At 38.1% G+C, this 11197-nt stretch overlaps 1 pseudogene; it reads left to right on the top strand.

Annotated features, from left to right (window-relative positions):
• Nucleotides 1-1590: 1590 nt before the first annotated feature.
• LOC101516174 (ubiquitin-conjugating enzyme E2 variant 2-like) lies at nucleotides 1591-10509 on the top strand (annotated as a pseudogene).
• The last annotated feature ends 688 nt before the right edge of the window (nucleotides 10510-11197 follow it).

Below are 11197 nucleotides of genomic sequence, written 5' to 3'. Positions count from 1 at the left end.
TGAATTTGAAGGATAAATGAATAATTCAAAAAGCATCCCACAAGGAAAATTAAAATAATGATAGCCTCAGCCTTCTCTGCAGGAAAAAAAATAAATTCTAGAATCTAATTATAGGTATGTAAGCTTCAATTTCAAAAAAACAGTATTTCCCTAATTAATCTTATGCTTGCTAAACCACCTTTAATATTGAAAAGGCAACTGGAAGAGATTCTAAGGTCTGAGAGATTGAAAATCTTTGCCATTTTTTCTGTAGAAACCATAATTTTGGCATACACTTTTACTCAATTAAATTCGTTTTTACCTGAAATTTCAATTTGAGTAAGTGTCTTGTATTTAATCTGGCAAGCCCAAGTATAAGTATATTGGATTGGGGAAAAGGACCCAGATAAATAATGCTGAAGGAGTTGGAAAAAAACTGTTTTTCCAATGCGGCACTACTGAAGAATTTTTTAAGTAACTGTGAATTAGGCTAACACAATGAAACTACTATAGAAGCCACCACATTGTTATAAGGTAATAATTGTCATTCAAGTAACTTCAAGTCTAAATCCCTACCTAGGGTTCAACTCTAACTCCTCAGCACTTACATGAGTTTTTCTGCACCTCAAGCTACCGATTAAAACATAGGGGGGGAGCCTTACTCTGCACCACAGTCAGCAATTCAGAATCATGATTCTAATTTGTTCTTGTGACAACAAGATCCTACACCCTCTTCTCAAGTCAAAAATTCCTGAGATTGCAGTCCATGGTCTGCACTGCTTGGTTGAAACTTGCCTGTTTGCTTCTCAATGCCTTCTCAGGCAGTGAACTGAAGGTCTTGCTATCTTTCTTTGATTTTTGATAGCTCTGCTTGAACTTCGGTTCCTAGCATGCACTGCTATACACTTCCCTGACCATGCTCAAGAACAGAAAGAAAAAGAAAGCCACCGACTATTAATGGCAGCAGAGTTCCTGTAGTGGGAAAATAGCAGCAATCATAATGGTATCTATAGTGTGCATGAAGCGAACACAGAAAAATCAAATAAATTCCTGAAATATCAACTAATTACTATAAAAAACAGCTTTGGAATTCATGCTTTATTGCATGAAAGAAGAAATAAATCTCCGATAATACTTAAGATTTGTACCTTTTGTTCTAATATTGAATTAAAGTCATGGCTTGCAGCTTTTTAACTCTCAAAGTGTGACAAGCTTAAAAACTCTCAAGAAATTCAAATGCTTTCCATGATATTGTAGACTGCTAATTGATTAGATAATGATGACTCAAAACCTCTTTAAAATTTTGAAGTGCTTTTTGAATCTTAATTCACCCAGCATATACTGCTCACCTGCTTTGCTCACAGGACTAGTGCTAAGATCTTCTGAGATATCAAATATGTGACTCTGCAATGTAAGCTTTTCCTCAAATTACAATCCAATAAGGACAAAATAACGATATGCATAAAATATCAAAACATAAAGTATCTTCTGTGACTGCAACAGCTTCAAAGATTTCAAATAATTCCAGTTCTTCACATCTCTGAGAGGTGTGTTTGGAAGGGAAGGTGATGGATTGTATAATTAGATGCTGTAATAGTTAAGACTGCAGCGATGCAGCTGCTCTTGGTCCAGTCTGAGGAGAGGGAGCCTCGCGATCCTACGTGAGCATCTCCTCGTGCCCCTTTGGCACAGCCAGCTTTGCTCAAGTTGTAATTACTCCACCGTTTGCTACACAGCTGCGACATCTTTTTGTGCCATTTTTCACATCTCTCACCTTTTTATGGCTGATGAGTTTGTCTTCAAATATCTACATTCTCAATTCTGTCCTGTCAGGTTCCATTAACTGCTCCCGGTAACAATATTGGATCTCATGACCTACTTCTTTCCCCCATCTCCTTAGTGACTACCAAATGGAACAAAAGCACGCATTCGGAAAGCAAAGACGGAAGAAACTTTCTGAACGGAAGGTTAAGCAACGATTCCTCTACTCCCAAACAGGACGAGGAAAGCATCCTGATGGTAAGAGTCCCACCTGGGTGCTCTCAACCTCTTCTGCCACACATGCGTCCTCCACGTGCCAAAAAGGACCTCCAACAATTTAGTGCTTGATAAGAACCATCTGATAAACTGGATTATTCATTTGCTTCCATCATATTGCCTCTACCATCCTCTGCCCACTCAAACACCTATAGGAAAGGTTTGAATAGAATAACCTTCAAGAGAAGAACAACTGGGAGGTGCATAACTTAATTCTTTGAGTTTTAGAATTGCTCGTTTTAAGGACAAATAGAAAAGGACATGTCAGCTTTTATAGTGTGATAAAGGACATTTGTCTACGACCTTCAAAAACAGATGCAAAGGCCAAAATGAACATTTTTTCTAAACAGGGCATTTTTAATATGTGATCTCTGTGATCCAGTCACACACTGATCGTCCTTGTGTAAATATTCAGTTAGAAATCCACAGGATCATATTAATACACAAGTCAATTAAAGTATGAGTAAATCTAAGGCTAAACCTTAATATTGAGCATAAAAATATAATAATTTAATGCAATAAAATTTCCACATTTGGCCGTAAAATTGCAGAATTTTAAAGTGCTGCTGTTTAACCTAAGTAAATAACCAGATATATTTCATTCAAAAGTATGATTTTATCTAAATTATAGTATAACTAAGTGCTTCACAACAGACTGCTGCCAGCTGGGCTTAGAAAGCCAGTTTTATACACAAATTTCTAAACTCCATAGGCCATATTTCAAAGCAAAGCAAACAGACATCTTTGTAAAGAACAGTTTTTTATTTTTTCCACTCAATTGTAAAAGAATCATTTGATTAATAGATATGACAGCATAAAGAGATTCACAAGTTTGATTTAAAATACAAATTAGACAGAAATAAGTAGTCTATATATTTGAAAATTGTTATGAAAGCACTTAGATTTGTAGACAGAGTCTAATATAAAGCACCTTTTTGTAAGGTTTTCTTTATAAAGCCTGAATAAATGTAAAAATTCCTCCAAAGCTCCTATATTCATTATAGCAATACATAAGGGTTTTAAAAGGAGCAAATGCAGGATTCTCCATTAGTTAGCTATTTCTGCTTTGTAAATCTGATTCTCATCCTCTTACACGTTGGAACACTGGAAAGTTCATAGTAGAAGTAAACAGAATCTGATGACCTGGAACTCTGAAAAATCTTCCCAGGAACAAGGCGTACAGGCACCTGCTAATTCCAGTCAGAGCCACCATCCTACTGAGATGCTAATACACAGGAGACCAGCAGAAAAAGCCACAGGAATCACAGGGAGAGGCCAATACCTCTTATTCATGGACTGTCTCCCCAAGTGGGCTCCACTTGGAGGTAGGAGTCTTTGTTCTACTCAATTCACAGGGAATTAAAACAATTCTTTAGAATTTTGCTCTTCCCTAAGAGGTCAGACAAGACCACGACAGGAGCAAATCGTCCTCCATTGACTGAGTTATTAGAAGAGGACTGAGTTCCAAGTCTTCTGATGCTTTTGCTCTGCCTTTCAACTAAGTTGCTTTGCCACTAAAGTTTTCAGATATCTACCATAAGTATTGCTGCAACTGTTTTCCAGAAACAGCAGGTAGATTAAAGGTATAATAGACTAAATGGACTGTCAAGCCACACCAGGAAGGTCAATAAGCAATAGGGTACAGAAGGTAGCTATGAAACTGCTGTAACACACACTTGGCTTTTCGTTTCTCCTGTAGGAGTAAGCATGTCAGAAAAGACGACATCACTGACAAATAGCCAAGCGTGAGATTTTGCATGGAATCATCGTAAGTGGTCACAAAGTCTTCTGATTATTGAGTGTACTGTATGGCTTTCAGAATACAGAGCTGAAAAACAAGAGACTGGATCTGCAATAGCTGAATCCAGGAATGCATGGAGTTCTAAAAGGAGTTCTTGTGCAAATGTTTGGCATGTGTGCCATTTCCCCAAATGAATCAAGTGAGAAGCATGGGAAGTGTCAGGAAGTAGAAACCTTTCACAAAAGACCCAAGCCTATATTTAGATCTCTCGTTGGTTTACTTAATTGGTGTGGAATACACTAAATGAGTGGCCATAATGCAGAACAGTTCAAAGCCTGACAATGTGGGAGCATGTAGGTTATGATCTGATGCTACCTAATAGTAGCTCAGTCTTAGCTGCAGGTTCTGGAAAGATGTTAGATAAAATAGGCATGTGTCCCTGACCTTCATACCACTAATTTCTAGGACACTCTTTCAGTCTCTGCTTATGATTTGCTTAACATTTTCCTATATCCCAGGGTGTAACAAAATACAGATTTTTCTGTAATGATAGAGAAAGGTTGAGCCATGAGATGTAATCTTCTGCAGATAACAAGCGGAAAGAAGTGCTAAATACACCATAACCCTCTGCCACAATTCTACTTCGACTGGACTCGGACTTCTAATTGGTTCAAATCACTAGCCTCTAAAGTAGAAGTTCGGGGAGGGGAAAGAGTTAGGGAGAAGATGCCACAAGAGTGACATTTCCTTGACAAGTTTCTTACTGCACAACAATTGCAAGGAAAGCACACCGAGACAAGATAGACATGGAGCACATTCGAGAACAGAAATATCTTGAAAAAAACTTATCACCTAACCCAATTCTCCTCATAAGCAGAAAAGGATCCTAAAACATCTGGGTTTTATAGCACTCAAAGATTCAGTAGAGAAAAGCCCTCTTCACTTTGAGTCCAAATCATCCCTGGACAACTGTGACTCTGAGTAAAGGCTTCCTTCCAGCCAGTGTCTTCCTCCTTGGAGCTTGTTGTGGAGCAGTGAATCAAAACGCCACCTGTGATGCCATCATCCCACATGGGTACTATTTCAAGTCTCCACCGCTCTACTTCCAACCCAGCTCCCTGCAAATATGTCTAAGAAAGCAGCAGACAACAGCCAAATTATTTGGGGCTCCTGAAAACCCACATGGGGGGCCCTGATGAAGCTCCTGCATAGTGGCTTTGGTCTAGCCAGTGCTACTTACTGCAGTCATTTGGGGAGTGAACCACAAGTTAGAAGATCTCTCTCCCAAACCCTCTCCCTCCCTCCTTTCCTCTATCGTCCCTGTTCCTTACCTTCCTGTTTCCCTCTCTTCCTCTCTGTCTCTGTGCCTTTCAAATCATTAAAGAAATGCTTTCTTTAAAAATCTGTCTTTTCATGGCTTCTCTCCACTGGTTTATTCCTTAAAATTTCATCCACATTGCTGATGTGACAAAGTAGGGTCAGAGACTTCATCCGCGAAGGCATCACTGACCTCGTTGACACACGCTGCTTCATCACCTACAGTTCCCTGGGAGAAAGGGGTTTCCTGAAAGCTGTGGATGGTATCTGTGCTGCAGGGCCACCACCAACCAACATACCAAGCTCAGAAGGAGGATTTGGCAAGACTGAAGTGATTTTACTTTGGCTGTGAGTTATTAGCACTTTCTCTTTTAAGTACCAGCAGACCATCTTTTCTAGAATTTGGCTGCAGAGAACAGAAAGCTGCCAAAACTGATTTCATACATTTCTCAATACAGTTCACAGCTAACCCAAGGCCTACTAAGAAACTAAATAAATAAAATGTAAGAAGATCAAATCTCAGCATTCTTATAATGTTGTAATCATGCCATGAGTCCAACATTGGAGAGGACAAATTGATCTTGCCACGCAGCATGCCCACAGGGATGAGTCTCTTACGAGGACATTTTACACTTTCAGCAATGTCTTAGCACAACTTAAGACATGAACAGTAACAACAAAATCCTTCAGTGTACAGGAAGATCAGTATTTGATGATACAGGTTTGCTCAGATTATTTCTACCAATCATTGTTTTTTCTTAAATTCCTCTGCCACTTTCAGCATCTCTACTCTACCTCTAAGCTTTCCTGACTTCTCTCCATTAGTCCCTTTAATTATGTTCTCTTCCTCCAACTATCTGCTATAACTGGTGTTGCCCTTATTTTCTCGCAACCTTTTCGACTCAATAACATGTTCCCAAGGTGAACATTGTGGTGTAGCCAATTAAGCTACTGCTTGCATGCCCACATTTCATACTACAGTGTTGATTCATGCACCAGATCCTGCAGTTCTGACCCACCTTTCTGCTAATACTTCCCAGGAGGCAACAGATAATGGTTCACGGACTTGAGTCTTACTACCCATGTGGGAGTCCCAGATGGAGCTCTGACTTCTGGCTTCAGCCTGGCTCAATCCCAGATGTTCTAAGCAGTGAAAGAGTGGATGAAAGATTCTCTTTCTCTCTTACTGTGTGTGTGTGTGTGTGTGTTTCTCTCCTTCTCTAACTCTGCATTTAGCATGGATGAAAATATAATGTAAATAGACATAAAACTAATGCTGCATGACTTCAGCCACTACAAAAAAAAAAAGTCAATGACTGCCCAAGTCCTTTCTCCAGCACTGACCACTCCCGTGAGACCAGGATTCATAAGCTTGAAAACCCACTCAGCCACTCCCATCTCTAGTCACAGAGGTCTTTTCACAAGAAGTCTTCTTTTCTCACTTTCCCTACAAGAAAAAGTTAACTCATTCTTCACAGTAAAACAAATTCTTAGGCACATTTTCAATTGGCTAGTGGGTGGGTAGTTCACAAGTCCATGGAAAATGAAACAAGATAGCATTTTGGAGAGGTCAAAAATATCTTGGTAATTCATGCTATGATGGATCTTTAAAATGTTCATTAAATACACTTATTATGGAAAAGTTTGCATGGATTTAAAAATTTTTTGCATCAAAATAAATTCATCTTAATTATATTTTCCCCTAAATCTTGTGAAATAGCCTCATATAACTCTCATGGGGGCAATCACTTCTCTTTGGGTACTTATACAAATCCCTAAGTTTCTTGAAGGCAAGAATTGAGGCACATTAATTTTTAGATTTCTAAAATCTAAAATTTTAGAGCAATATATGAATTACTTTAGGGTATAAGTAAAATGTCAGTTGAATAAGATGCAATAGAAATGAGAAATTCCATTTCTGATGAAATTGTCCAAGTGCTTACAACTCAACCACTGAATATATAAAACAAGTGCTTTTCAAATGCATGTCTGGTGGGCACACTTACAGAGCATGCATGGTTTGTCCCATCAATGGCCTGTGCTTCATGCTTCCTAGCTGCCCTGAGGCTGGATCATCTTTGAAAGCACTGCACCAAACTTAAAAGCCTAACAAGTGTACACAAAAAAATCACACAGAAAGCTAGACCTCTACCTTCCTCTTAGAATAACCCATCTGCCATATTCTCACAGAAAAACAAAATATTTTACAAAGTTCACGTGATTTTAACATGAAATACTTTGAAGCTACGAAAGGTAGTCATATCCGAATAAACTGTTGCTTAGAATCCTGAGGAAAAACTAAGATCGGGTATCTTTTCAGCACAAATTACCATAAGAAATATTGTTCCCTGAAGTATTTGTTTAAGTCCTAAGGATTAGATGCCACAAATGTTAATTTAGAATGATCCAAATGTTGGTTGTAGTGTTGCAGTGATGGTTTATAAGAAGACATAGAAACTGTGATGGGTTCCTGGGATGTGATTTAACATTATATATTGAAAACATGAATGCAGTATATTTTTCCACAAAAAACAGTGAAAAGAGATTTGTGACCAAGAAGAAGGAGCCTGAAAACCAAATCACCCATCAAAGAACACAAAGAGGCTATTCCACTGGGGTGTATCATACGTAGTAACGGAGAACACATCATTGAAATAGCGTGGATGGATTAGGAATCAAAACCAACTAAGCTTCAGCCATTTCATTGGCCTGGTTTAGGGGCTGTGTGCCTGGCCCATGCTCTGTGTTCGAAGGCAGTTGATCTAATAGCTGTGTAGACTTATGAAATACGATTTTAAGATAAGCAGCTTCCTCACTAGTGAAATGTTCTGAATGCTCCTCTAGGAATAGTTTCGTACTATAAATGAATAAAACAAAATTACAGTTTTCTGTTTTCTCCCCCATCTCCAAATCAAAGATTGTTGGAAATGTGACCTGGCACTTCATTAGTTCTCTTTTCTTTGAATAATGCATATTTGGGTAATGGGGCAAGTCAATGAGCACAACATATGCTCTTGTGTTGGAAGGACTAACATTTAACTCAAAGCAATTTACAAATTCAGTGCAATCCAACAAAATACCAAAGACAATCTTCTTAGATCCAGAAAAAAAAAATCCTAAAATCCATATGAAAACATAGGACACCCTAAATAGCAAAAGCAATCCTAAACATCAAAATCAGAGCCAGAGGCATAACACTATTGCTTCAAGACATATTACAGGACAGTGAAAATCTAAACAACTTAGTACTGACACAAAAAGATGCAGAATAAAAGAATCCAAACCCCCAAAATTAATACAGGCATATACAACCAATTAATCTTTAACAAATGAGCTGGGCCCTGCACAGTAACCTAGCAGCTATGGTCCTAGCCTTGCACGTACCAGGATCCCATATGGGCACCAGTTCTAACCCCGGCAGCCCCTCTTCCCATCCAACTCCCTGCTTGTGGCATGGGAAAGCAGTTGAGGGCGGTCCAAAGGCTTGGGATCTTGTACCCGTGTGGGAGACCCAGAAGAGGCTCCAGGCTCCTGGCTTCGGATCAGCGCAGCTCCAGCCATTGAGGCCACTTGGGGAATGAATAAACAGATGGAAGAGCTTCGTCTCTGTCTCTCCTCCTCTCTGTATATCAGACTTTCAAATAAAATAAATCTTTAAAAAAAATGAACTAAAATCAGTGTCTAGAGAAAAAAACAATCTCTTCAACAAATAGTATTTGGAAAACTGGGTCTACACATGCTGGTGAGCATGTGGGAAAATAGATTGTATTAAACCACTGGTAGGAATATAATCTAGTACAACCATTATGAATTACAGTATAGAGGTCCTTCAGAAACCTGAAAACAGATTTTCCAGAAAGTCCAGCTCCCACTCCTGAGAATTTACCCAAAAGAAATAAAATCAGCATTATGAAAGAGTTAGCCTAGGCACTGCATCATGAAAAATACATTTTTAAAAGCAAATTGTTATCTGTGTCTCCATGTTTTTAGCAGCTCAAGAAACTATAGTTAATCTACGGAATCAACCAAATGTCCATCAACAGATGACTATAAAGAGAAATGTGGAATATATACACAACCAAATAGTACCTGACCATAAAAACATAGAAGCCTGTCTTTTACAATGAAATGGATGCAACTGGACATCATTAAACTTAGTGAAATAAGCCAGTTCCCAAAAGATAAATATGTTCCCTGATATGTGGTAGTTAATATAGAAAACAAAAAAAATTTAACAGTGAAACTTAAATCTTGTGATTTGATTGTTTATAACCCATACCTATATTTCTGTGAAACAGTGGTCTGTTTTTCACTTGTTAAACATTATGGTTAGTGGTATGTTAAGCCTGTGATCATAAAGCAAATCTAAAGTATGTTATTAAAAAATTCGAGGGAAGAATGGAGTGAGACTGATGGAGTGACAGCAGCAAAGAACCACGGTTGTTTTCTTAGAATTCTATCTATGAAACACACGCAGTCAACTCTCTAAATTAACAAAAGAAAAAAACACTAATGACAACAGCCACATTTTCCTTCCTGCACATATGAAATAGCATCAAACAAAGATAAACACAGCATTTAAAAGTTTCCCATTATGAATAGGAGGATAGTTTTTTAAACATATCTCAGGGGATATAATATGCAGAAATAAGGTATGCATTATGCGACCACATATAACATACAACTTCGTATTTAAGAATGCCTTTAGGTGGTGAGAATGAGAACTACCACCCTGCAACATTAACAACACTCTGAAATGTGATAGCACTGAATTTTTAAACTTGATCTTCCTAGTTTTAGTGACAAGAATGGAAGCCTGCGGAGGCCTCAGGAGGCAGCAGTGATGGCTTAGGGGGCTGGGCTCCTGCCATGCACATAGGGAACCTGCTCTGAATTGCGTTAGAGAGCAAACCAACAAATTGAAGATCTTTTTCTCTGTCTCCCCTCTCTGCAGAAGAAGCTGCTGATCTCCACAGAGCTAACGTTCCTGATAATTTTTGCTTGTTGGAAGAACTTGAAGGAGGACAAAAAGGAGGCGGCAATGGTGTGGTTAGCTGGTGCCTCGAAGATGATAAAGATATGACACAAGATAGACAGGCATGATGATTGGGCCAACCAGGATGAATGATGAGAACAGGATATATAGCCTGAAAGTAGAATGGGCCTCAACACCCAGAAGCTTCTCCATCTGTTAGATTTGTAACAAAAATACGAATGGGATAAATAATTCCAGCGGAATGGTGGGTGCATGAAACATACCAGTTTTAGCAGAATGGTAAAATTCATATAACATTAAAGTTGTACTTCAGGAGCTAAGATGCCTAATGATTTTCAAAGAAAATATGAAGCTTCCACAGCCACCAGAAGGACAAACATACCAGTTAACTTTAGTGGATCTCAAACTTATCATAAATCAACAACCTTCTACTCATTAATGTCTTGATTAAATATCACAATGACAAATACCCACACAGTGAAGAATTCCAGCTGAGATATATGACCTAGATATTTTTAAAACTATATTTAATGTTTGTACACCCATTATGTTTTGATACAAAGAGGAATAAATGCAGTAAAATTTTTTCTTTCCCTTGTTGAGACATTGTCATTTAAACACAAACCTGGAGTGTGTCAAGCAGGATTCTGGTTTACAAAATGCAAGTGTGGCAAGATGTGTCAAATGGCAGTGGAAACATGCGTTTCTGAAAAAGCAAAATTCCAAAAGAACCAACATCAATGGCCTGATTTATCCATCTTGCTTAGTGAAGGAGCTGCACTCGAAATAGTTTGAAGTAGGCACAAATTGTGTTAAATTTTGAAGGTATGGGTGCTACCAGTAGTATAAAAATATTATTTTGATACCTGTACTTATAATTTTAAAATATTGGGGAGGGACCAATGAATTTTTTACTAAGAGCTGAACGTTCTGGTGTGTTACATGTAACAGACATAGTAAATACTTGTTTACAATCATGTTTAAGAAACCATTCATTTAAGTTTAAGTGAAATCAATAAAGAAAATCAATGTATGGATATGTGATTCTGAGAAGAACGTTAGCCCTAAAATTAGTACTAAAATGTAAATAAAATGTGAATTGTATCCTCAGAAAAAAAAAGTGAAGA

The sequence above is a fragment of the Ochotona princeps genome, chromosome 23, assembly GCF_030435755.1.
Source record: "Ochotona princeps isolate mOchPri1 chromosome 23, mOchPri1.hap1, whole genome shotgun sequence".
Taxonomy (NCBI): domain Eukaryota; kingdom Metazoa; phylum Chordata; class Mammalia; order Lagomorpha; family Ochotonidae; genus Ochotona; species Ochotona princeps.
The sequence above is the reverse complement of the archived record's forward strand: the minus strand, read 5'-3'. Positions and strand labels throughout refer to the sequence as shown.